Source organism: Lissotriton helveticus, chromosome 5_1, assembly GCF_964261635.1.
Source record: "Lissotriton helveticus chromosome 5_1, aLisHel1.1, whole genome shotgun sequence".
Lineage (NCBI taxonomy): Eukaryota > Metazoa > Chordata > Amphibia > Caudata > Salamandridae > Lissotriton > Lissotriton helveticus.
The window spans coordinates 1,892,266,811-1,892,292,681 of record NC_136065.1 but is presented as its reverse complement, the minus strand read 5'-3'; the positions used below and the strand labels follow the sequence as shown (position 1 = coordinate 1,892,292,681).

Here is a 25,871-nt window from a genome sequence, read left to right as displayed (position 1 = left end):
ACACAGAAAGCTGGCAAGATGATGGACTGCTCTGGAAGGGCTTCACTATTTTCTGCAGCATTACCACTTTTGTTTAAAGGACCCGTTAGTCCGGGAAGAAGGATGTGTATGGCTGCTGTACGGATAAGACCTGAAGTTCGTTCTCTTGCTCGGCAGATGTTATGGCGATGAAAAACAATGTTTGATGGTCAGTAGAAGTGGAAAACAACCGTGCATTGGTACTAATGGTGTGCACATCAGGTAGGTGAGAACCAAATTGAGGTCCCATAGCAGCATTTTGGCGGGAGCATATGGATCAAGAGGTCCTCCCGAACTGGCAACTCGATTGCAGGATATCCATCAGCTCACAGCCAGAATAATTTTTGGGTACTTTACTATCCCTGCCGTGCTTGGGCCCATAGGAAGGAGAGGTAGGGGTGAAAGGCATTTAACATTCCCGAACCCCAATTCAGGCAGAAGGTGTCTCCAAGAGAGAGTTGCCTTTAGAGTTCACTTGTGCAAAAGTGTTTACACAGAGAGTTCTACAAGGTGACGAACAGATCAAGCTTGGATTCTCCCCACTGCTGCAAGCTCCCCTGCACCATCTTAGACTGCAAATGCTATTCATGATCCACTAAGTAATATATATCAGCTGAGTTGGTCCATCCTGGCATTTAAAGATTAGGGAAATGCATGAGCATTCAACCGAAGCAAGAGACGTAGTGCCTCCTAGCACAGGACCCACAACCCCACAGTATACAGTTTGTTGCAATACCAAAGGTGTGGTCAGTGAGAAGCTGTACCCATTCCCCCTGGAGGATAATAAAGGGGTGACCCGATGATGAAGCATGACACCACTAGGGTGTGTGAGGGTAATTTAACAACAAAAGGTTTTCCCCCTACACATGGTTATAGTTAGCATAACCATCCACAGTTCGAAATAGTATACTATCTACCCTGGATAGGTCCACTACACCTATAGGTTCCTCCTGAGTTGGACCTAATTTCAACTCAGTAACACAGGCTACATACCTCCGCTTTTCGCAAATGGTATGTGACTTTGGAGTATTTCTAGTGATATAAGGATAATAAGGAATGCCTTCCATGCCAAGCAAATTTCAACAAGTTGGTGTGGCGGTGAGTCTCCGCCAGGGATCAGAGACCTCTGATCTCCTCTTCTTCCAGATGATCTTCCAAACTCTACAAATATGTAGCCATCAGGATCGCTAGTTCTGGGTGGAGTAAGAAAAGGGATCTGCCGTTGATCCAATTGCAGTCAGACAGCCATCACTGCAAATGTTCCGCAGCCTCTTCAACACCTGGATGGAATCAGACAGGTTCCCTTGCTGCTGAGCCCACAGACTTCAGATTCCAATGAGAAGCCTGCATGTATCACCTGGCATAGTCCATAAGCAGGATGCAGTAAACCCAAGAGCCAGAAGTCACAGACCCAGTTCAAGGGTTTAAACATTGGGATAATAGCTCTAATATCTTGGACTCATCTAGACAGAGGGAAAGCTTGAAAGAGCACAGTATCCAGGATGGCTCAGATGAAAGGAAGCAGCTGTAAAAGAGTCAGGTGAGACTTTGGCACTTTAATGGAAATACCCAACGATGGCAACAGGTCGACAATCATCTGGTGGTAGGCTTACAACTGTTTGAGGTGAGCCTTCAGTAGCCAGTCATCGAGGAATGGAAAGATTGGTAAGAAGGTGGCATCTGTGGAATTGCAGGACAGAGATGTGGTAGTAGGCGTTCTGCAAATCCAATGCCACCGTCCAGTTTCATGGTGACCGGGCAGAGGACTTCAGCCTGGGTAACCATTTTAAAATGTGTCCTTCAAGAGTAAGAAGGTCTAGTACATCAGGGAAAGGCCATCATCCTTCTTTCTTCAGCACCAGAAATAAAAGGAGTAGCAACCAGTCCCAATCTCTGATGCCAGCACCCGCTCTATTGATCCACTGGCCAAGAGAGCTTGAACGCCTCTACAGAGTATGTACAAGTGGTCCTCAGGAAAGTGTTAAAGTGTGGGTGGCATATCTGAAGGATGTGACATGAAGGGTAGGGAGTAACTGTGTTCCATGATATGGAGCACCCATTGTTTAGATGTCATGCTCCCCAACCTGCAGAGATAGAAGGGGATACGTCCTCACATCGGACGATCGTGAGCAACAGAGAGTGATCTAAAGAGGTTCTGCGGAGGCTGCAGTGGGGGGCAGGGGTCTGGCTAGCAGGTTGCCCTGAGAGCATGGATGCTTACGGCCTGATCCCTGGCCTCTACCCCAAAAGGACTCAGAGGTCTGTTACTGCTGAGAAATATTTTGACATGGTCTCTACTGAATCACCTGCCAGGCAGAGCTAGGCAGAGAGAGTGAGCAGTGGCTTTGTACTCTTTAAATCTTTCTATGGCCAAGTCCGCCTTTGCTCTAAACAGCCTGGTGCAGTCAAAGAGTTTATCTATCAAAGATAGTTGAACACCATTGAAAAAGCCAATGAAGCGAACCCAAGCATGCTGCCAAAGTACAACACTGGTCCCAGATGCATTACCAAGACGGTTGGTTGTGTCCAGGCCCGAACGAATGGAGTACTTTGCTGCGTCATACCCATCAGTGTTGAGGTGTTGCAGGATTGGACAGATATTCTCTGGGACAGCTGGCGAGATTACCTATCACTCTGTCCCACAACACATGCAAGTGCCTCCTCAAAAGACAACTAGTGTTGACAGATCGCAATAGAAAGGCTGGAAGATGAGAACAAACGCTTGGGAAAAGACTCCAAACGCTTTGATTCCCTGTCTGGAGGAGTTGTAGAAAAGGCAGGAATGAGGAGACTTGTGAACGCTTGTACCACCAAGGGCGTTAAAGGAGATAGTCTGGATCCCTGGAAGCAGGTCAATGTCGCCTTTCTACTTGACTGTTAACTGGGGGGCAAGATCCTGGCTTCGCTCAAGTGCCCACCAGCACATCAGTAAGCATCTCATTGAAGGGGAGAAGAGGTTCGTGGTTTTTGTTTCCTCAGGATTTAGCACTTCAGTAAACACATTAGTCTTCACCTCTGTTGTGGGCAGGGTAAGGTTGAAAACTTCAGTCGCTCTCCTGATCGCTGTCGCGAAGGAGGAAGACTCCTCTGTTGCCATATTCGGGGAGGAAAAACATATGTCTGGAGATGCATGCAATCCACTGCTGAACTAGGAAAAGCTTCCAATGACCAAGCGGGATGCCTTTATCACCATCATTATCATGATGTTGCAACGTTTCTGGGTCGGAATAGGAATACATTAAATAAGGCTGTGACCTGGGGGGGTCTGAAAACAACTATCAGCTCAGTATCCAGCGTCAGTGGTGTTGGAGCAGATGTCGAAGCTTAGGGATGAGCTGTCAGTGACAGCGCCAAGGACTGGGTTGGGCGTTGCCCTGGGACTGGATCTGTTGGGGCCAAGCTCAGAGCCAGCCTCAAAGTGAGGTCAAGTGGTGCAGTATACATTAGGGACAGATCTACAGGTGGTAACCCGACTGAGGGCAACCTCGGATCCCTAGGGCCTGTTGAGGCCTCGCCTATGGACAATTGAAGTCACGGCACATCTGGATAAGCGTGGTAATCGGGACTGAAATGGGGGGATGACTCTGTAGCCTGGAGGTGTCTGGGTCATCACATAACTGAGTGATGGGAGTGGCGTGACAAGGAGACCTGTGTTTTTATTTGTTGTGTTTCTTCAACTTTTAGATGTACCCCAGCTCTTAGGTCTCTATGACGAACATTACAGAGATTGGCCTCTAGATCAAGAGCAGCTTCGACTGACACATGGCCTTCTTCGACATCCATCAAAGTTCCACAATGACCAGTTTGGCTTTACAGTTGTGTCTTCGTATTCATCTTCGAGCTGCTGTTGCAAGACACTGATCTGTGCCTGGGGTCAAGGCAGCAGAAACATACATTGTAGGTGAGACGGATCCAACGCACAGCCAGAAACCACCTCCTACCAATGTGCAAGAGAGCACCTATCTAAGTTTCCAGGTCCAATATACCTCCTGGGAAAAATCACACGGCGAGGAGCCTTCGGTTAGAAGTCTTTATCAAAATTGACCAAAATGCTAAAAGCTTGACTCCCCTTCCCATGGCATAATTGTAGAGCTACACACTATCCCTCGAGAGAAACTTTAAAAAACTTTCCATAAAACAGACTATTCGAAAAGTACTTGTGTGTCCTCAGGCTGTGCACAGACTAAGGTGATAAGGTTTTTGGTGTCTATCTCACGTCAACAAGTCAGTCCTTGAAAGGGCGGGTGCAAAGCAGTGCACTTATCACAGACCTGGTTTTGGATGAATTCTGGAAGGCATAAGTGGGTATTTCCAGGACCCCCAGGAATCCTAGCTCCGTGTCTAAGAACTGCTAGCACATCATGTGTCTCTATTTATCATTGGTGCTGTTGATAAGTCTCCATAGCGAATGGGGTCTGAAGTGTGAATAGAATCTCTAGAGAAATCAGGACTAATACAAATGTATCAGTCTAGGCTTAACTGTAGACTTTTGCTACTATCAAGTTTCCTGCAGGCAGAAATCCTTTTAAGTTTCAGGCTACAGGGAAACCTCTTACGCAGTTAGATTCCAGTAGCTCAATATCAGAAAAATACAGCGGCATCTCCACTTCCACGTAGCTAGTTTACAATCAATTCGTTGGCCTTCAATAAGCTTGGGTATTGAAAAACAAAACGCTAACAGTAGGACTCCCGTATGCTTTCTGTCCTTTTCACAAGGTTATACATTTTGCTAAATGGACCTCTATAAAAAGCACACACTAGCCTCAACTTACCACAATAAAGTTGGGTGGCTGTTGGCCAGCCAATGTTCACAGCACAAATTGCTTACTCCTGTATTACAAGCCTACACAGCATGGCTGCACCTGATCTTTCACAACCAGTTATAAGCCACAATCCATCAAATTTCATACATTAAACAAAACTCTACCTCCCCAGAAGACTGCTGCGCACACTCCAAATCAAAATCCATCAGGCTAAATCTGTCAAAATCTTTTGAACACATTGCAATTGAAGCCTCAGGCCACAACAATAATTCAAATTGCACCAAGTGGCTCTACGACGACCATACATTGAAACACCCAAAAAATCTTTCTCCAACATCGTGTAAACATGCATAAAGCTGTAAATATTAATGTCACTGCTTAAATATCTTATTTTTCATTTGAAGGATCCTTATGCCACCCACCAAATTTCACCTCTCATTGTTATTTCCTTTATTTATCTGGAAGTAGTACAGTGACCACGCAATAGCGTGTATATGTGTGTATGTGTATATAAAATATATATATATATATATATATATATTTATTTATATTTTTTTTTACTTTTTTTTTTTACTTTAAGCTTAGTTGACTGTATCCTGTGCTGCAATACAACATGTTAAAAAAATAAAAACATGATGGCAGATAGAGTTTGGGGGAGGGCAATTAACACGAGTGAGGAGGGTGGGAAACACACTGGAGAATGGTTGGGCAGGGTTGTTTAAAACAGCAGCAGGCCGGAGGTGACACGAGGAAGGGTGATACACTGCAGAGCTAGAAAGGCGGGGTTGTTTCAAACAATGGCCAACTGGAGGTAACACAGGAGAGGGTGGCCCATAGAGAAAGGAGGTGAAGGAGAGGGACTGCACACGCATAAACTCTCTAAAAGTGCAGGTCAATAAATAGAAAAAGAGTCCTTGCAGGAGTCAGCTGGCCAGTGGAAGGAGACTGGCCTCAGAAGCAGTATTGGTAAATGTTCCACAGCATGGACGAAGACTCCGAAGCCAAGGAGGAAGCCTGTGGCTAGGAGGAGCCACTGACCAAAAGAAAGCAAGGAAATGAGACTGACATGGGGGCCAACCTACATTGGTAAGTATGAGTGAGCTTTAAGCTCCTTTTACGAAATGTTTTAAGAGATTTCCCAAGCACAGCGCAAGCTAAATCTTAAAAGGACCACAAAGAGTAGTGAAAGTACTCCAGCTCAGACCTGTAATAATTCCAGCACAAACACATTGCCAACAACTAGTACTGTAATACCCTCCCATAAAAATCAATTGAAGTAGGTACTTAAAATAAAACTCCATAGGAAAAAATGTATAAATAAATTAAGCATTTTAAGTATTTACAAATATAAATACATGTAATTGAATGTTTATGAAATTATATAAAGAGAAAAACAATATTGAACTTGAATATATTTAATAACCTATTTTGATTGTAAAAATTAATGTAACCTGGCTGGAAAAATAATCACAACTATTTTTAGGGCCTACTGGCCTGTACTGGAGCTGGCAACAGGTGTTCTGCTTGCTCATAAAGTGAATGAGCAATAAAGATGCCTTTAAATCTTGTTATCTTGTCACATTTGCTTGGCTTTCAGAGACAGAGGTCAAAAGTCAGTTTGTCTTCCTGTGACTGAAGTCAGAGGATTTTGTAAAGTGAACTGTGTCACAATCCTGCTGTGCAAAGCATGTGAAATGAAAGGCTGTAAAATGTCAGACTTTTTTTCTAACACAACACTGAAATAGCTAATAAGTGAATTGTTCAAACATTTTAAATATATTTCGCTAGTCATGAAGACACATTTTTGTTATTCTATGGTGAAAAAAAGATTTTTGTAGGATCAAAACAAATCAGAACACTTTACTCGTTGTGCAAATTTTAAATATTTTTTGCTGAAACCCAATTTGCAAACATAGTGCACGCGCTATATAGGTTTTGATTCTTAATTATAAATGGAGCAAACATTTAGTCTAGTAAATAAAGAGCTTTTTTGTACAGCAGAAATACTGAACTTGCATATTTGAAGGTGCTCTTTTATGTGATAATGAAGAAATAGGCAGCTCCATAAGACAAAATGTTGGCTTAGGATCACACAATTTGAGACCAGTTCACGGGTCAAGTACATTACAGTTAGGTTGAGTAGATTATTCAAGTTACTAGACCTTCAGGTCAAGTAACATTTTTATGATTTTTTTCTAGCTCTCAACAACTTTCATTAAAATATAATTAAATTACTTAAAGAAATTCTAGACATCACTATTAATTATTAATACATGCTAAAACTGTAATGTGTTTATCTTTGGTGAGAATGTTTCTTTGATTTAACCTTCAGAAAAAAAGATTTTATTTCATTTCATTGATTCAAATTAATAATTTACATTAATATTCAACACAAAAAAGATTTTGTATTATTTCTATGGTTAATAAACTATTTTCCTCTCATACTTTAGCACAGTGATATGGTAGTGATATATATTGTCATCAGGCTTTAGTAATGATTCTAATGAATGCCTTCACCCACCAAAGCATGTCTGCTTTTCTGATCCCAGGTGATTGACGCCTTAAGCAAAGTGTAGCGCAGGTGCTCTAGTACAGTGAAGGTCATATGACATTTGTCTTCCACAGAGGCTCTTTTGGAAGAAGATCGGATGCACCTACAGGCCTCATAACTGCCTGAATCCCTGAGTTTGTACCTCCCCAGGGCAGCTCCCTTCATCTCTGTGCACTTTCTTAGCCCTGTATTCTATGTGGTTCAAAATGTAAATACACAGACCACTCCAAAGATGGCAGGTCTTTGTATTGAGATGATAAATTCAAAGCGTGAGTTTGTTTTCTCAACTCCAAACACGAATGACCTAGCGCACTAAAAGCTTTTTCCTTGCATGTGGGGTCCATTCTACAGTTTCCCTGCCTGTATCCACCATACCTTGGGCAGGAATAAGGAGTGATGGTAGCCTTGTCATACATAGGGTTGGAAGATTAACATTGTGACTTGCCTGCCCTTAACAGGTGGGTAAGCAGATCAGAGGTTTTAGTAAGCGGAAGCTTCACCAGTGTATCCATGGTCCTTTGTCATCTTTAAAAAAAGCTGAAGACTGGAGAGTTTGGCAGAAGCAATGAGGTTCTGGTGGTACTCCTGCTCTCCCAAACTCTAAAGGAGGGCCTTATTATAAGGTCTCTGCTAGACAGCACTTGTGCTGTCTCTTTGAGGCACGTTGTATATAGTTTTTGGGTTACAGCCCACCCACAGGCTTTTCATTTGTTGGCTCCATTGTCACTCTCCGAGTCTTTCTCCATACTTGTCCATGGCAAGCACGTGTCATGCCTCTTCCTGTGTTTACACTCACCCTCCCACCAAAGAGACCAGGGATCAATTACTATATCAATCCACTGGTCAAATTTTTGCATCTGTTTTAAGAAAGAATTTTTTCATTGTTGAAAAGCAATTTTCCGGTTTTCACTCGCTCCTAGCTCCACTCCATTTTGTAAACAGGCCTGGAAATCTTGTTCTTGTCTCGTTCATTTGCTGAGCATTCAAAGCCAAGATCAAAAGTCAGATGCTGTTTTCAGAGGGTGCCTGTTCCGTGTCCCCACTGCCTCCCGCTTTGCTGCTAGACTCCTCTGTCATTCATTACAAAAGACTTTGCAAGCACACTGTGCAGGCGAAACCTAAAGAGATAAATATGTCCTTTCCAATATGATCTGGAGGGACATCACACATTATTTAACATAGCTGTGCACTTACCAGGCTACATCTTGCAAATATTTTGTGGCCACCTTGTTGGGGTCAGGCGGGATGATACTGTTTGTGTACAGCATGTGAGTAATTAGCATTTGCCTGACTTTGACATGGACATCACCCCCGGAAGTTTCTTTGCTTTCATTTTCTTCCACAGGCATGTGAGTTCCGCCACGTGTTTCCCTGCTGCTTGTCTTACCTAGCTCTCTCTGTGCGTCATGCGATGTCTGCTTCCTCAGGTTTCACTGCTCTCAACATGCTAGCAGACTGCAAGCGCCCCCGACAAGACAATGCCATGCCCAGCCGCATAGGCACCCACAACAGCAAATTCCACTGCGACGAGGCTCTGGCTTGTTACTTGCTGTGAACGCTGTCGCAGTATCGGGTGAGAGGATGGGAACAGAGTTTGCATTCAGCCTCCCTGACGTTCTATGTGTTCTTGTTTACCTTTAGGAACTAAAAGTCTCCACCATGTGGTGACAGTTTTACAATCACAAGTATTTTCAATAATTAATAACTCTGTTAAAATGTGTTGGTGCATTTGGCACAATGAATTAAAATCAATCATCCAGAATGCACCAGTTTGTGAAATTAAATCTCAGCACTGGAAAACTGGTGTCCAGGTTATATGGAGCCATTAGTTGGCCACCCCATAAAACGGAATAAAAAGCCTAGTGTATTCGGGTCTTATCACAGTGACCACAAGTTCACAAGTACTGTTGACCATATGTACCAACTCCAAAAATAGTTTCCCAACACAGATAATCCACAGTCTAATATGTATGACTGCATCACGAAAAAATAAAGTACGTACTGCATGTCACCAAGAAAATGAAAAGTCCCCTTTAGGTGACTCCGGTAAAACGCCCATCATTGTACCCCACAAACAAAAAGTACCTCCCCGCATATATCCCCATCAAAACGAGGAACCACGCATAGATGCTTGCAAAGGAAGAAGTGCCCACAGGGAGCTACGCTCAGAAACGCTCATTATTGTGCAGAAATATTGTGTTTGGAAGGTCAGAAATTCACCTCTTTGAGATTATGTGGTATTAACTATGCTAATCAAGCCGGTACTTAGCCTGCATAATGCTCATTTACTTTTTTTAATCAATTTATTAAGTTGAAAACATAACACCAAATCAGAGCAAATATCAGACGTTATTTCCTGTTCCACATGCAGTACCTCTGCTGTCCTTGGTAATTTTGCTTTTCACCTGCATTGCTGTCACACGCAAACCATGCCGGAGGAATGGAATGTAAACAAACCAACCCAGTAGTAAAGAAAACATTTAAAAAAATCTTTAAATGCTACGTGTGCATTTTATATAGATTTTACTTGCATGTGTTCAGCAGAAACCTTATCACAAATCCACACCGCAGAATTCCACTACACATAACTCTACTCAACACCACAAAATTCCAAGCCTCAATGCCACAACAAAAAATTCTAATCCAGCCCACATAATTCCACTCACACCACATACATCCACTCCACTCCATAACACATAGCTAAAGAAAAATGTACATTGACAATGCTTATAAGCTTTGATTGCCAAGACCTATTGGCTTTGCCATTGCTTGTTAACCTCGGTCTTTGCTACTGCTAGCATACTGTATAAAAACAACCAGAATGATCTGATAAACAGCAAAGCATCGTTCTTTAGAAAGTAAGGCAGGCTGGAAGCAGTTTATGCAGATCTGGTTGAGGTCAGTGGAAGAGACATAGGCCTGCAACCCCTTAATCTTTTATGTAATTTTTTTTATACAAAGAGAGTTTTCAACACAGCAAAACACACGCATATGTAAACACATACGCAGCACACAAATATAAACAATTCAAGAACTACATGTTGTTTCTTACTGCTACTAAGATATTTTATTTCAAATTCTATTTCTCAGGCCTCCAACATCTAGAGGGCCCTTCTCAAGGCAGTTTCCAATCTCACCTTGATCAAAATGACTATTCCCTCTCCCAAGTTGTTTGTGACTATTTGGCCTCTTTGTATTGCCCAGCTTCTGGTCACGTACAAGCATTGGTCCTCTTTCAATGCTGTCCCAATGAATCAGAAGAGAGGGAGGTTTCCTCCTTGCTTACCTTCCATACAGTCGGGCTGCCTAGACGAAGTATGTTAAGTAAGGGTTCTGAAATTTTACCCGTGGTTGTTACATCTGCTTTTACCACCGTCCATAACATTGGTTTTCATTGGTCACGGTCCCTAGTAGATGCAAGAAAAGGGCCATCAAACCCCTTCTAAAGAAGTCAAACACTCCTAGGCAATAGCTAACTATAGACTCCTCTTTCTTTTGACAGCAGTCACCCATTAGCGAGAAGTATGGACTCACCGGCTTTGTAAAACATCTTGCAGAACACCAGTTACTGGAAGTTAGTTGGATGAGTTCAAGTCCTGGTTTAGACACCGAGACTGCTCCTCCAACTGTATTGAATGATGTCTAACAAGATTATAATGGTGGTATTTACACCTACCATCGTGTTACCTCTGAATGAGGGTGCTGAAGAGAAAGAATACTGCTTGAAAGCTATTGTTCTTGCTGCTATCATTTCCAGACTGAACTATGCCACTGCTTGCTTCGTTGGCCTTCCTGATTCAGCTATTTTCAAGCTTCCAGGCATTCCAAATATGGCAGTATGACGACTAGTTCTCTGAAGCTTGCTGTAAGCTGCACTAGTTTCCAGAGCCTAGAATCATCCACTGTAAGGCGCTCAGCTTTGCCCACAGAGACTATTATGAAACAGGCGCCATGCTGCTTATGTATTTGGATCCAAGTCTAAGTAATCCTTCCATTTTGGTTCTGCCCTCCAGCTATTACTAACCCATTTTAGAAATGCTCGCAAGCTTTGCACTCTGCCCTTTCTGGGAGAACCACAGAACACCTTCAAGGAATGTAATGCTTTCCTCCCTAGGCATTGGCCTGCCCCCAGGGCCCCAAGGTCTGCTTCTTCATTCCTCCACCCCAGACCCGAAGACAATAAGATTCCATTAGAAGGGCTGCGCTCTGTTTTTGTTTGCCTCTTTGCATCAGTCCTTGGGAACTGGGGGATCCTGGGGTCGAATTGTACCATGGGGAGGGTGGCCTGGTGTTTCTCGAATTGATTTGAACCTGAAAAGTTGTGTTGCGCTCCTAGTGGCGAACTCTATACACCAGCACTGTGTATTTTTGGCCCGGTCACATGTGCCCTACCATCACACTAGACCAGTGATTCTTAACCTTTTGACTTCTGAGGATCCCCACTGAATCATTCCTGGAATCTGGGGACCCCATCTGAATCATTATTGGAATACGGGCACACCCAGTAAGTCATTTATGAAGTCGCGGATCCCGGCATAAGCATTTTTAACCTCGAAATAATACCCAAAAATACAGAATACAGTTGGTTGGGTCGGCTCTGGTCTGTCCTGGGTATGGAGAAACTATCCCTGGTGAAGGCAGGGGAGGGGGCTAAATATGCGGAGCTGTGGCAGCCCTTCCTATCCCTATTGGCAACTAAATTTCGAAAGGTGAGTTGCCCAAGGTATTTAAGATTACTCCGCCTATCACATGCGGATGACTGAATTGTGTAGGTGTGCATGGTGGTATGTTTGGTGCGGGACGTTGGATCCAGAAAGAGGGAGGGGGTGGGTAGGGGGGTGAGAGGTTGTGGGGGGGCGGGATGAGGGTGGGATTGTTTCTTGTTGCGGCTCTGTGGACAATGGGTCGGCTCCACCTGATGGGCCCGCAGCATCCGACGACTATTGGACGATGTGGAGGTACCATACGGTGGTGTTTCGTTAATATTGCTATGATAATCGGCGGCTTGCCACATGTTTTATACAGCGAAACTTCTCTGCTTTGTGAAAGAGCCTTTCTTTTTGCAATAAAAAGATTTAATACTAAAATACAGAAACAAGCATTCATCAAACAAATACACAAATGATGAAATATTGTATTTAATTCACAAATCTTTAAAAAAAGAATTATTTTTTTTTTTAAATCAATAGTTACATTTTAATGGAAAGGGTGAGGAACTTCTAAATTCAACAGAGGCCACCCATAGTCTGTAAAATATTCTCGCCTCCCCCAAGTAGGTGTTGGGGACCCCGGTTAAGAACCTGCCTTAGACCTCTTTTCTCTTTCGGGGTGGAAGTTTATAGTGTTTTTCAGAGACAGAGCACACTGTGCTCTACGTCACTAAGAAAAGAGCCTCTCCAATACAATTCGAAGGTCCCTCAAGCACTTCAAGAAGAAAATGGTTTCAAGAGTCTGCTATTTTCCAAGAACCGGCAAGGGAGGAAGAAATGGTCAACAACCTACGACAGTCTTACACAGACTGAATCTGCACACTCCCAACGGCCAACATCACAAGGGTTTTTGTGTTTATCTTAAAGTTGAACAAGTTAAATTCATTGGACCAATCCTCAATAATCGTTAACAAATTACCAACAGCCTTAGTAAACTGTGCAAGTCATTCAACCAATTAACTCATCTCAATGAAAATTTCAGGCCGGACTACCATTTCCTTATCAGAAAGAAGGCTCTTGCAACTGACTGGTTGGGATCCGTGTTAACTGGTCGACCATATGCTACAGCTGCTACAGCTGCCACACTGCGAGGGCCTGTACCTGGAGATACATAATCACCAACGACAGCCCCAAGAGGGGGATTCATCTTTGCACAGTCGGTTAGTAAGTGCAGCGATGCACAGGTTGAGCTCAGTGGTGTGTCCTTGACTCCCAATGATGGAGATTTGACGGAGGTGCTATCACCTGCACATATTAACTGTTGGAAACAGACATCCACTGGTGCTGCAGCTTGTTACAGGTGTTACTACATCCAATCCAACAGTACTTCATAAGCATTGAAGGCCTTGTCAGGCCGCGCAAGCTGAACCTGTGTTCTGCCGCATATATACACACCTTACTTGCAAAGGCAGACGCTATGGGTATGTCCCAGGCTTATCTTCAGTAACAGACATGTTTAGGTAACATTCACGAACACAGGGAAGCATGCAACTGGCGTGTTATGATGAACCTGTCTTGTAATGTTCACTCCAGTACAGGGCACTGTCATGCACACACAAACACCCAACTATCCACTGGACTCCACCGCCACGGGCAGGCCCAGATCCACTGTCTTACACACAGGAAGTGCTAGAAGATGCTCTAAACAACGGCTTGAATCACAGACATCCTGGGTAGAGCTCTACTGCCTGCGCATGCCTGTCAAATTATGACTGCCAGGAACCAGTGGGACATTGGGGGTACTGCAGCGTCGCCGTCCCATCCCAGAGTGCTCCCCACCACCATCTAGCCTGCTTGCTCTCCGACTTGTTCCACGCGGTCTACATGAACAGAGAAATTGTTATCAATACACTTAACACAAAATGATTGGCTTTGTCTAAGAGTAAAGTGTTGCAGGGGCTCAGCTGCTGATTTCTTCCATGCAGTAGAAAGAAGGCAGGACCGATTCCCAATAGAGTAATAACTAACTTGCAGTGAACCTCTGGCCTGGGGTCTTTAACAACCACCCATTCCCTCCAACACATCCGGAGTAGAATGCCTAGCACATCTGGAAGCCGTAAAACGTACCTGCAGAAACAAATCAAGTTGTGCTGAAAACATCCACTTCTAGTACACTCATGTGTCAAGAGAAACACATCAAACAATCACAAAACGCCAACTAATGGGCCACAAAACAGACTCCTAACAATATATTGTATACTACTGACCCCTGCATAAGCAGCAGCTGTCCACATAAAAATAAGCAATTCCCTGGGAAAATTGTACAACAATCATAGCTGATATTTACATATTGATAAAGATTTTGTTGGAAACTTATTATGGCGAAACTACATGGCCAACATAGAGGGATTGAATAATTCAGAACGGTGCAGAAGGCAGTTCGGGCTCTGCCTTTCATCGCTTAAAAGCACAGCATGTGAGAACCAACACTCATTACTAAAATACAAACACAGCCGTAGGAAAAGTAAAGTCTTACGAATGCAACGCCCACAATACCTACGCAGTCTATTCGTGTGGGACAAACGGCTACTTCTGAAGTATTTCTGAAGCACTGACATCCATAGGGGTGCGAGTGTACGTCAAAGACAATCAGGAATAGAATAATGAAATCACAATGATACGCGAGGGTCAGGAGATAAACGAGTAACACATTAGAAACAAAACAAAGGCAGACAAGGTCTTCAAAGGCAGGGTTAGTAATAGAACTGTCCGACCGTATTTGCATTTTATCTAAAGCAAACGACCACTCCCTTTCTTTTAGATACTCTTATCTTTTCAAACTATCATTCAAGATAATCTTGGTTTCTTTTTTCATTTTGCGTCCTGTTAACAAATATAACTCAATTATCCTGTAAAAAGTCCATTACCATGAAGCCAGAAGATCAAATGGACAGTTATATCTGAATGTGCAAGTAAACAATACAGCGCAATGAGAAAAATGAAATTTCAAATTACAAAAAAACAATACAACTGTAGAAACGTGGAGTTAAAAGTTTAATCTTCTCGCCACGTAAAACAGTTAATTAGATTTCACATCGGGTGAGACAGATCTACAAAGGCAAGTTAACAGTGCTGTAAACCTACTGTATTTTTTACGCTGTGCTGACTGTCAACATACGTGGCCATAATGGGCACTTTAAAGACGGTGGACGAAGAGCCATGCCCTGGTAGTACTGAATCAACAAAAGGGACCTCATTTTGAATACATCTCACTAAACACTGTGAAGGCTTACGCCAAGTTTTTCAAAGATGTGTAAACAGGGCAGAGGAGAATCTGTACAGTGAACACTCTGGGCATGAAATCCCTTCCTCCTAGGCAACAACCCATCTCAGACGTCATCTGGTGCGGATATGTAGTTTTCCTGTATACAAGTGCTTTAACACGTCATCGTGCTTTCAGACGCGTGATATACTGAGGGCACCCATGGTCACAAAAACACTGACTGATAGAACCTTACAAAAGTGCATATTGTGCAAGCTGGCCTATTTTGCGTTTCATCTCTGTTCACAGGTAAACACCCGCCTGTGGGTTGCAGTGGTCTTACCCTATAAAGGTGAAGAATATCAGCCATAGGTAAAATCAGTATAAATTAAGGGGCACGTTAATATTTGCAGAAATACATTTACATCTCTGTGGAAAAAAGGAATGTAAAACTCAAAAAGCTTACGGAAGGGACTATGAAAAATCCCACTAATTGTTCTAATAGAAGTGCAAAAAATGAAAAAGCATGACAAACTGCACCCATTCAATTTATTTTCAATATTCCTGAAAGGCTAGAAAGCAAGATAATTGAAATATGTGGGGTTTCTATTCCTTGGCGCACTTCTCTTCGTGAATCCTAAACTCGTGCCCCATCTCACCGACACCGCTCAGCAGCCTTCTGGGTCCGAATGCCAGGTACTGCACTCTAACAGGTCTGTGCTCAGATGCGCCCCTTTGCTTGTGTGTGCACATAGCAGTGCACATGTTTGAGGCTCATAGCTATACAACAGTTATGGGTCAGTGGACGACTGAGTGACAGGCTCAGTGGTAAGTAACTTCTCTGGAAAGACTAACAATGAAGTGCTGCTATTAAAGTAATGAGTTTATCAGTCAGCGCCTACAGTATTACTAGTTTACCTCAACCGCTGCCACGGCTGCTGTGCACCTTAGAAGTCAGCCATTCCGTGTTCCCTCTGGCGCTGTGCCTGGAAAAGCAGCAACGCACGGATGGAAAATCTTCAAATAATTCTAAGATTTCTAAATCTGTAGAAAATTGTCAAAATACCCGAAATCTTCTGCGCATAATTTCTCTCTATGGGAGTTGTTTCGCATGTCACACAAAACGATGTACGCCCAGCAATGACGCTAGTGAACGGAGCATATGGCCAAAGATTCAGGCCGCTGTGATATCCTGTACTGCCTACCTGGCGTGTAAAGTAACTTGTGGTTTTTAATTTTCTTCATTGTTTCGCGGCCCGATGGGCCAACATGTAATGTGAAACCAGTGCAGTACTGAATAAAAACTGGTTAAAAATAAATAAATGCCCAAAATCTACAAGGAGATAAGACAGTGTTTTTAAGTTGAGCCTGGGCAGCGCATGTGCTGCTCTGCAAGGCATGCTCTATTGAGGTATGGACTTAAAGCCCGCCCACTCTCCGCCCTTATTTTTTATTGGTTTGTATCATTATCTATTGTGAACTGTGGCTTTTCATTGGTCAGTAGGCTTAGTAGTCCCTGCTTGGTACGCCTGGTCTCATTTCGTAACCTCCCATAAGGACACGCCCGGTTACGTGTTGTTGTTGCTTGCTACGCTTTAATTACAGCCTCAGAGCACTATTTTCTGAAATAACTTTGTACTGCCTGCTCCTGCAGCCAGGACACCCTATCTCCTAACAACAAACACAATGCAATAGTTCTCGCATTTGCGAGTGTTTAAGTTTATCTGTTATCAAAACAACACATAAATAAAAGGCTCTGTCATTTACAATGCCAATAGCGGAAACTCTTGTAAATGCGAGACCTATTGCATTGCAAATGCTTGTTTAACCTGTGTTCTGGGGACGCCAGAGGGTTGCAACACATACTCAGGGGGTTTACAACTGCTCAGAAAATGAAGCAATACTAACAGATGTGCATGTGAATAAATGAGAAAAATGTAAAATTAAAAAACAAAAAGATTTATGCAGGTGAAGGAATTTTAAATTGAAACCTAAAAATTAAGTTAATATCTTTAGATTGATTCAATGGAGCAGTCAAACAGAATGTAGTATGGATGATGGGCGGCCTAAGTTGGATTTAGAAGAGCTCCAACTTTACCATTAAAATGTTCAATTTTGCATATTTGTTGGTGAATTAAATGTAATATTTCATAATTTGTGTATATGTTTGATAAATGCTTGTTTCCATATTTCTGTGTATTGTTTTGCAGTTCAAATCATCAATATTGCTTAGGCCAGAGTCCCCTCAGCGGGGGTCCACAGATTCAAATAATGATTCAGAGGGGGTCCTCGGATTATAGTAAGGATTAAGTGGGGGTCCACATAAGTAAAAAGGTTAACAACCACTGAACTAAGAAATCTGCAGGAAATTAAGGGGTGATTATGATGGCAGGCGGATCGCCACCGCCTGGCCGGCGATGGCGATCCGCCCGCCATCACAACCTGATTTACCCCCGCCATAATATTATGGCGGGGGTATCATGGCAGAAACAAATTACGTCCACCGCTTTTCCGCCGGTCGGCAATCATTACGATTGCGGGCTAGGCGGAGCTGGGGCACAATATGGTGGCGGTGCCTACAAGGCACCGCCATCCAGATTATGATGCCTGTTCTCAAAGGCCTTTCCATGGCGGGAAAGGCTGGCGGGGATGTACTTTGGGGGCCCATTGCAGGCCCCCAGGAGGGAATGGGGGGGTGCACTTGGGGGGTACCCATCCGTATCCCCCTCCATTCCCATGCACAAGGTGGCAGGCACCGCGCAGTGCCTGCCACGTTGTGCATGGGAATGCACAACATGTTTATTTGGCATTGCGGCGGGTGCTGCAGTAAGCAGCACCCGCCGCAATGGCAAGTATGCGGATGCGACCGCCAGGGTGGCAGTCGCATCCTAATTAGCGGTGCGGGACCGCCGCACATCTGGCGGCTGGTCCCAGCACCGCGAGGATGACGGGCGGACTAAAGTCCGCTCGCCATCCTAATGGGCCCCATAGATGTTGCTGCTTTCCCGAGAAATTCCAGAGCTGTTTTCATAAAAATGGATGGTCCCTAACTCAAGATAACTAGCCTGAGCCAGAGCCATGTTAAAGTTGAACACTGGTTCGAATATTACAATCAGGGCCGGACTGGCCATAGTGGGCACCGGGCAATCCCCCGGTGCGCCGCACAGATGGATGCTGGTTTTGGGCCCCTGGGGGGCGTTTTTGTTACAGGGCCGCTTAAATCGGCCCTGTACCAAAATCGGCCAAAAACCGGCCCCGGCAAAGTGCTCAGCGGCCCTTCCAACCCCCAATGTGGGGAAGGGGGCCGGCAGAGCACTTTGCCGGGGCCGGTTGTGGTTCCCAGTCCGGCCCTGGTTACAATAGATGCAATACAAAGTGTGATTTATTAACTGGGCACTACACGCCTAAAAGGTGGTTCAAGGCACCAGACTTATGTTTAGAATAGAGGTAGTCCAGCACAATCAGTAGGAAAAGAGCTCACTCTTAAGTATTGTTCTAAAGGTTAAACGATCAGGACAATACAGTACCTGAACAGTCTAGAACCTAGCTCCCTGTACACCTAAAATTCAATTTATAATCTCAGTACACGACTTGGGGTGGGGGGTGGAGAGGGTAATAAATGCCTGAAATCACGCTGTAGTCAAAGCAAACCATTGGCACGCGCCACACATGCAGAAAATGATAGCTCCTTGAGGGTGATCCTACTCTGTACATGCAGCCAATGCAACAATGGTTTGACGTCACTAAGTACTCTTGTTCTGATATCTGAATTTTATACAAATCATCCCTAAAATTCAGCTGTGTTATCCAAGTAGTTTGAGTTTATATATAATCGCGTATGGCCCACGTGTTGCCCCTCATGAGCGTCCCACTTTAAAATAATATTTTTTTTTATATGATTGATTACTAGCACAACCGTCAGCTGGGGTCAATGGTTACTGTAATGTCTGGTACACAGGTGAACATCATTTCACAGGTTGCAGTCCCGATCATAAAAAAATGATTGTCCGCACATAGTCACTATGGTCAACAATGTTTAGTGCCCCCATTGAATATCTTTGGATGGTCACACAGGCATCTATGGTACAACTGTAATTCCCACTTCAGTATCATATGTGCCTTAGGAAAGTTTGAAAAACTGAAAGTTATACTGTTAAGTGAAACCTTGAATCAGCATTTATATGAAGGCAAGCATGGTGCTAATCAACCACATAAACTGCTCAGGTGGTAATGTGCAAGCGGTAGTCAAGATCAATTAAGTCAAAATGCAGAATATTGTCCACTTGCAGCAATTAGCTGTGTCTGTGGGTTCCCTAAATGAATGACCGGAGCCTACCACTTACCCTCATACAAGCTGGAGTACCCAGTTTACTGCCCACAAAGATCACCATGCCTGTTCTTTTCCCCCATAGAACAGCCCTGCTTTCCAACATATTGGCCTTCATACTATTTGGGATATCAGAGTTCACTGTCCACACAGTTCACCCTAGCTTTCTGTCACACTATTCTTCGTAATCTTTGAATTCTCCCCACAAAACACTGGCTTTTCTTGCTTAATGCCCAGTAATCACACTGGCTTCCCCATCGTAGCCACCCTAGGTGCCCCTGTTCATCGCTCACAAAAGACACCCTGTGCCGTAGATGATTCAGCCCAAGGGGCACCACAGCTCTTTATTGTAGAACCTGAAATTCACCATAGTATATATGGGGACAACAAAACTATCACTGAAACGTCACATTGAGGCCCAGACCAATCAAGCAGAAATCAGTATATTTACCACTTGATACACCAACTACCATTAAGCAGAGAAGTCAATGTGATGTCTGAATGGGCTATGAAACCCACCCCCCCCCCTCCAGAGGGCTGCCTTCAGGAGACATACCGACAGTGTGCCACCTTTTTGTGGAGAATTGTGAGTGTGCCACCGAATGGCCTGTTTGCCCCTGCACCCAAATCTAGAATACGGCACAGGCACAGAGCCAAGGGGACTCCCTCATTAGTATGGGGCCACACCCTATAGAAATAATGGAATTACCTCTCATGATAGCACTGGCGATACATGTGTGCTAGCAGTATCAGTAATACAGAAAGGGCCATACACACGCCTACAGCCCCACAGGTACTACCATTGTGCCCCGGGGATGCACAAAGCAGGCACACACGACCATTGAGCCCCTGGGGCACCATGTATAATGCAACCCATGGTGTCAAACACTATAAATGCAGTCTATCTCTAAGCACTTTTTTATGACGGATGCTCCCATCAATACCATCTCAAGGCATGCTAAGCCTCTTAGTATACCCTAATGGCATTAACGAGGTTCCTCATGCCATAGGACCTACTTTAACTCCCATTTTGGGAACATGGCTTCAACTCACTAATAACTGGATATTTAGGTGTTCTGGCGAGCAAGTTCATACATGAACTAAGGCAGTGTCTCAGTCCTGAGCAAGCGGCAAATCCATAATTTCATCCTCCTCCACCATGAGATGACAGAGCTTTGCTTTCTGAAAGCTCAAGAATAAGGATTGTGGAAACACAGATCACTGTACATATCCTCTGGTATGCCCTTCCATAAAACACTGCACCCAACATTCTTCTTCTTAGGGCTAAGTTGCGATGGCCTCAAAAGAGTGTCGATGGAAGATGCATCTATTCATACTCAAGGTTGAGGGGGTAGATCATAAACATGTTCTGTGCCCAAGCACCATGCAAAGAGGTCCATGAACTAGTTTTGGAGCAATTAAATTGGTTTTAATTCATGCATTAGTGTACAAGCTGTAAACAGTACAGCTCAGAAACATGAATCGACATGTTTATTTATTTATTATTTATTTGTGTATTTTATAAAGCGCGCAGCGGCCCCAGCGGGGCATCCCGGCGCTAAAAAAGGCTCTGACAGCAGGAGGAATCAGGAGGGAAGCCAAACTAGGAGGAAAAGAGAAGGGTTTTCAGGGATTTACGAAATACGGGTTCTGTATGGGAGGAGCGAAGAGCTAGGGGGAGCTGGTTCCTGATATATGCTACATATGTGGCAGTTTCAGTAAAAACAGATTAATGGAACTGTGCTGAACCTACACACCAACGGAGATACAGCCCCAGGATCACAAAGTTCAAGTTTCATTCTAATTGACTCAGTGTCAAAACAAAGCTTGGAACTTATGGAGCCGAAACAAAGCTTCACAATTGGCAAAATCAACTCTACAAAATACTGTGTTAGTATTTTATGGAAATATACTGAGCTACACTCACTATTTTCCCCAAGGTGAAAAAGACGCTATAACAGCACTGTTGTAGAACATACTGAACGGAATGCAAAGGCAAAGTGCATTGTGCAACAGTCACCACACTGCTTTAAAAAAAACAAAGAGTATCCACATGCTTGATAAAAATGAATGCTTAGAGGTCCTTGTGCTGACTTTCAAATATACACAGCATCTTATAACATGGCCCTACAATGTAAAATAAACTTCATTCCTGCACCCTGCAGGTGATTAAGTTTCTTTTCTACGTTAACTGCTTCTTCATACAGCAGCATAGTTTGCTGTCACAAAGTCCATATTACAGTGTGCATAGTAATTTCTTAGCAAGTGTCTTCCCTATAGGCCCAAACCAGACAGATAAAACAAATGTTTTATCCCAGTTCTTTCTTGGGCTCAAGAAAAGAGCAGGACTGACTGATTCGTGCTTGCAATAACTAAGCACCGAGCACCCCACTATAAATATCTTCTGCCCTAAGTAGAAAATATGTATTCAACAAATCTGCCCCATTTCGCTGACGAACAGAGCAGTGTTAAATGCCCACCGTTAAATGTGTAACTACAACAAACACATCTGTAAATATATCTACATTCATGCACATCTTTGACATGAAGTTGGGGAATGGACTGCTGGAAAGAGGAACTGGGGTACTGAGAAACTAGACAGGCAGTAAGTTCAACGAAATAATGAAAAGTTACTTGAAAGAGCGAATTAAATGAAAGGGTACAAAGAAGGACGTCAGGAGCAGGACAGGAGATGGAAAAAATCTAATTTCGTTATAACCTTGGCAAAAACTCCACACCGTGATTGTGTACAGACAAACACAAAGAAACACTGATATTACTTTTTTTTAAAGTTTGGAAATACCGAAAAAAACCACTGAAATGTATAACAAATAGAAACTGAAAACTGGAAAGCATAGTTATAATGTAACATCTGTGAGTCCTGTCTATGCAACAGAAAAACTCATTCATGAAAGATATCATAGCAGTGTGCACCAGATAGCGCACGTTCATATTGTTTAGCAACTACAGCATTCAGTGATCGTTACTGGGTATGAGACAACAGTACATCGAACAGAAGAGCTATACAGTGCGGCACACATGACAAAATATGCAACTCGCTTCTTGGAGAGCAGAGGAAACACACCAATGAGTATGGAGAGACTAAACAATTTTAAAGACAGATGCACAAGAACTGGGGGCTAAAGACAAGAATTGTGGAGTCGTGATCTAGGGCTGTCAGTCAGTGGGTCCACAGGTAGGCACATTTGAGAGGTGGAGCGGCTACAAGACTTATATAAATGTTTATTATGTTATTGATGTTACTAAGAAGCCATGAGATTGGATGAGATGAAGGCCTGTAACTAAAAAGATACCGGGCCTTTCGTACCTATGGACTGGGTAAACGTTCAACTTCATTAGGCTGCTTGCTGATCTTGCTGTTTTAAAATGTGTTAGTGTGGAATCCACAGGTTTCAATGTCCCAAGCACTGTGTGGCATTTACTGCAGCTCTCATTTCCAGACTACTGCAGGAATGGTGGAGGCACTCAGTTGTAGACCTTCAGTGCATCAACTGATAGCGCTCGCTCAGCTACAGAAACCTTAGCCATTAATCTGGGCGCACCAATGAAAAAGTACCACCAGTGAGTTGGGAGCGCTGATTACAGTCTTATAGATACTGTTGAGTGCGCGAGGAAGGGTCTGCTCCTGTCAAGCATGATTTGATCTGCACAGACGAGAATTCATGCAAACCTCAACTTTTGAATCACACCCACCATCCTCCAGTTGAAAGTAACTGTGGGCCCCTGTTTACCCTCTCTGGACATAACCCTGGCTGTCAATGTGCACAAGCCACATGGCACACTGAGGTTTACCGCATGCATTCTAACATGTCATTGGCTGCACCCATTTATATGCCTAATTAATTATCGGAGCTGCATAAGCAAGTCCATAAATACATGATGTACGGTATCAACAGTACACAATGCATAAGATCAAAAACATTCTGACTGCGCAAGTTAGATTGTCTCCTGGAAAGTAAACAAAGCGAGCCCCTAAGGCACAGACAATTAATGAAAGAATGTTCATATATACACATCATATATCCATGTTTACAAAAAAGGAGTTCAGGAGAGAAAAAAACGGGGCAGTCAGATGTGGTTGCTTTTGGTGTTTATGTGTGTCGTCACAGGAGTACTGATGGTCAAACGGAAGCTGAGAGAAAGGAAGAGCAGGGAGTATGACAAAGTGGGCAGTCAGATGTGGTTGCTTTTGGTGTTTGGGTGTGTCGTCACAGGAGTACTGATAGTCAAACGGAAGCTGATGGGACACGGGGACCTGCAAGGAATGGATCCCAGTGGTCGGGCCTAGTACATTAAACGTGATGTAGAGCATGGGGTTTAAATCAGCACAGCGAAGGTCACTCAGAGGCACATATCGAAATAACAGATTAGGGGGTGGCAGCAGAGCGAAGGTCACGTAGCGACACATAATGGATTGGCACATGCCATAGGGAGGGAATGGACTGTTTTGGTTTACATGGGCCACCTTGCCTTTCGACACTTTTTACGGGCCTCGCCTTATTGCCCACTGACAGCTCTAGCAACCCTTGTTTATTGCCACCAGACATCGTGGCTGTCCACATGCACAAAAAAACTCACTCTGGGTGCTCTCGTATACTGACTGCTTACATTCGTTTAAAGTATACATTACACATAAATTAACAGGTCGCCCTCTCTTCTCTCACCAATCTCAGCCTCCAACTCTCCTCCCCCACATACCGCTCTCTACCCCTTTTTATTTTTTTATTTTTTTATTTCACTTTTTACTCTGTAAATATGTGATATATACTTGTCCAAGCCGAATCGCTGGTAAAATGGAATCCTGAGAAAATCTACTATTTGTATACATATGTACATAGAGCTAACTTTAACCACTAGTATATGTAGTAAACCTTTGTACTCACTACCATTCTTATGTGATTCTTAGAGTTTATCCATTTGTATCTCTTCCTTGAGTGACTTTACAACTTGTATATTTGCAAATTTTTTCCCCCGTTTGTATCTTTTATGTAACTCATGTAATCCTAAATCCTTATGTATCGCAATTGGTTCTTCTGTAAAGCGCTCTGACACCTTCGGGTTATGTTCGCGCTATAGAAAATCGCATTAAATAAATAAATAAAACTCTGGCTGTCCATGCAGCAGTGTGTTTACTGCCCACGGGCCTACACGAGTAACCCGACTGGGTCAATTTACTGCCACCCTGGCTAGCCCTGGCGATCGTGTGTACTGCCCCGTGTAAGTGCGGCAGCCGAGAGGCACCGCGCGCAGCCTGTCAGTGAACCCCGACCATTGAAGCTGATGTGCGTGAGGAGCGTGTGGGGCAACGGAGTCGCACACTCACCGCTCTCGTAGCAGAGCCGGGCCGGACTCGGAGGGCTCGGGCAGAGGTGGAGGAAGCCGTGGGCCGGGAGTCGCGGAGATCGGACACAGCGGTGACGGGCGACGGTACCCGGGGCGGGTGAGGGTCTGGCACCGGACAGGGGACACTCGGGGAGCAGCAGATGATGATCTCCTGACGACGGTACGAGTCGGGTGGCTCTCGGCTGGGGGATGCCAGCAGAGTGCTGCGCGAGCCGGAATCCAGTCACGCAGAAGCCTGCCCACTTACCAGCAATGCTCCGGTCCTCGCAGGCTCACGGGTGTCTCGAGGCTGGCTGCGGGCAGGGCTCACTCGGACGGACAGGCAGCCTGGGCTCCGGGCCGCAGGTATCTAAAACAACCGCCGCATTCACTTAGAAAAGAGTCAACATCTCGGCTGTGACGTCTCTGGAGTCCGCCCAGCGGCCGGAGGCGGCGCGTGCAGCAGCTAGATTACCGCGCGCCAGGGCCACACACTGTACCTACAGATGCCTCTTTCGCCCCCACGCCAGTGCCAGTGGTTGGACACGGGCTGTCTTAGAATACTCAGGGCCAATAATCGACTGACGGAAGTTCACACAGCCAATGGTAGGTCAAGGTAGCCAATATCTGAATAAAGGGATTCATTCGAGGGCCCCATTTGTCTTTATTAACCTCTATGAACGTTTCGGTTTACAGTTTAGCAGGGTGCTCGCGCAATGTAACTGGTGCTCAGGTAAAGCATTCCAATACCTTCGGCTCAAGTTCGCGCTATATAAAACTGCAAAATAAAAAAAGTCTCCCCACCCAACTTGAAGTTGAAAAGTGGGATTTTACTTTCAACCTTATGTTGCACTTTTCCTGTTTTCTAACTGAAGCTCTTCTGAATAACAGGTATCAGTGTTAATTCTTTTATGGTTTTGTGGCTTCTCTCTCACTAGATCTAGTCATTCAAATACTT

The 25,871-nt window shown here is 44.1% G+C and overlaps 1 protein-coding gene across 3 annotated transcripts in view; it reads right to left on the bottom strand.

Annotated features, from left to right (window-relative positions):
• Positions 1 to 25,348, bottom strand: part of STAT3 (signal transducer and activator of transcription 3) — a 397,539-nt gene extending 372,191 nt beyond the window's left edge. For 2 of the 3 annotated variants that reach the window (XM_078645389.1, XM_078645391.1), the window contains exon 1: positions 25,182 to 25,348. The gene's annotated coding sequence lies outside the window, so the exon portion shown is untranslated. Of the gene's footprint in view, positions 1 to 24,914 lie in introns of all 3 variants that reach the window. The other variant, XM_078645390.1, reaches the window with a different exon arrangement.
• Positions 25,349 to 25,871: the final 523 nt, after the last annotated feature.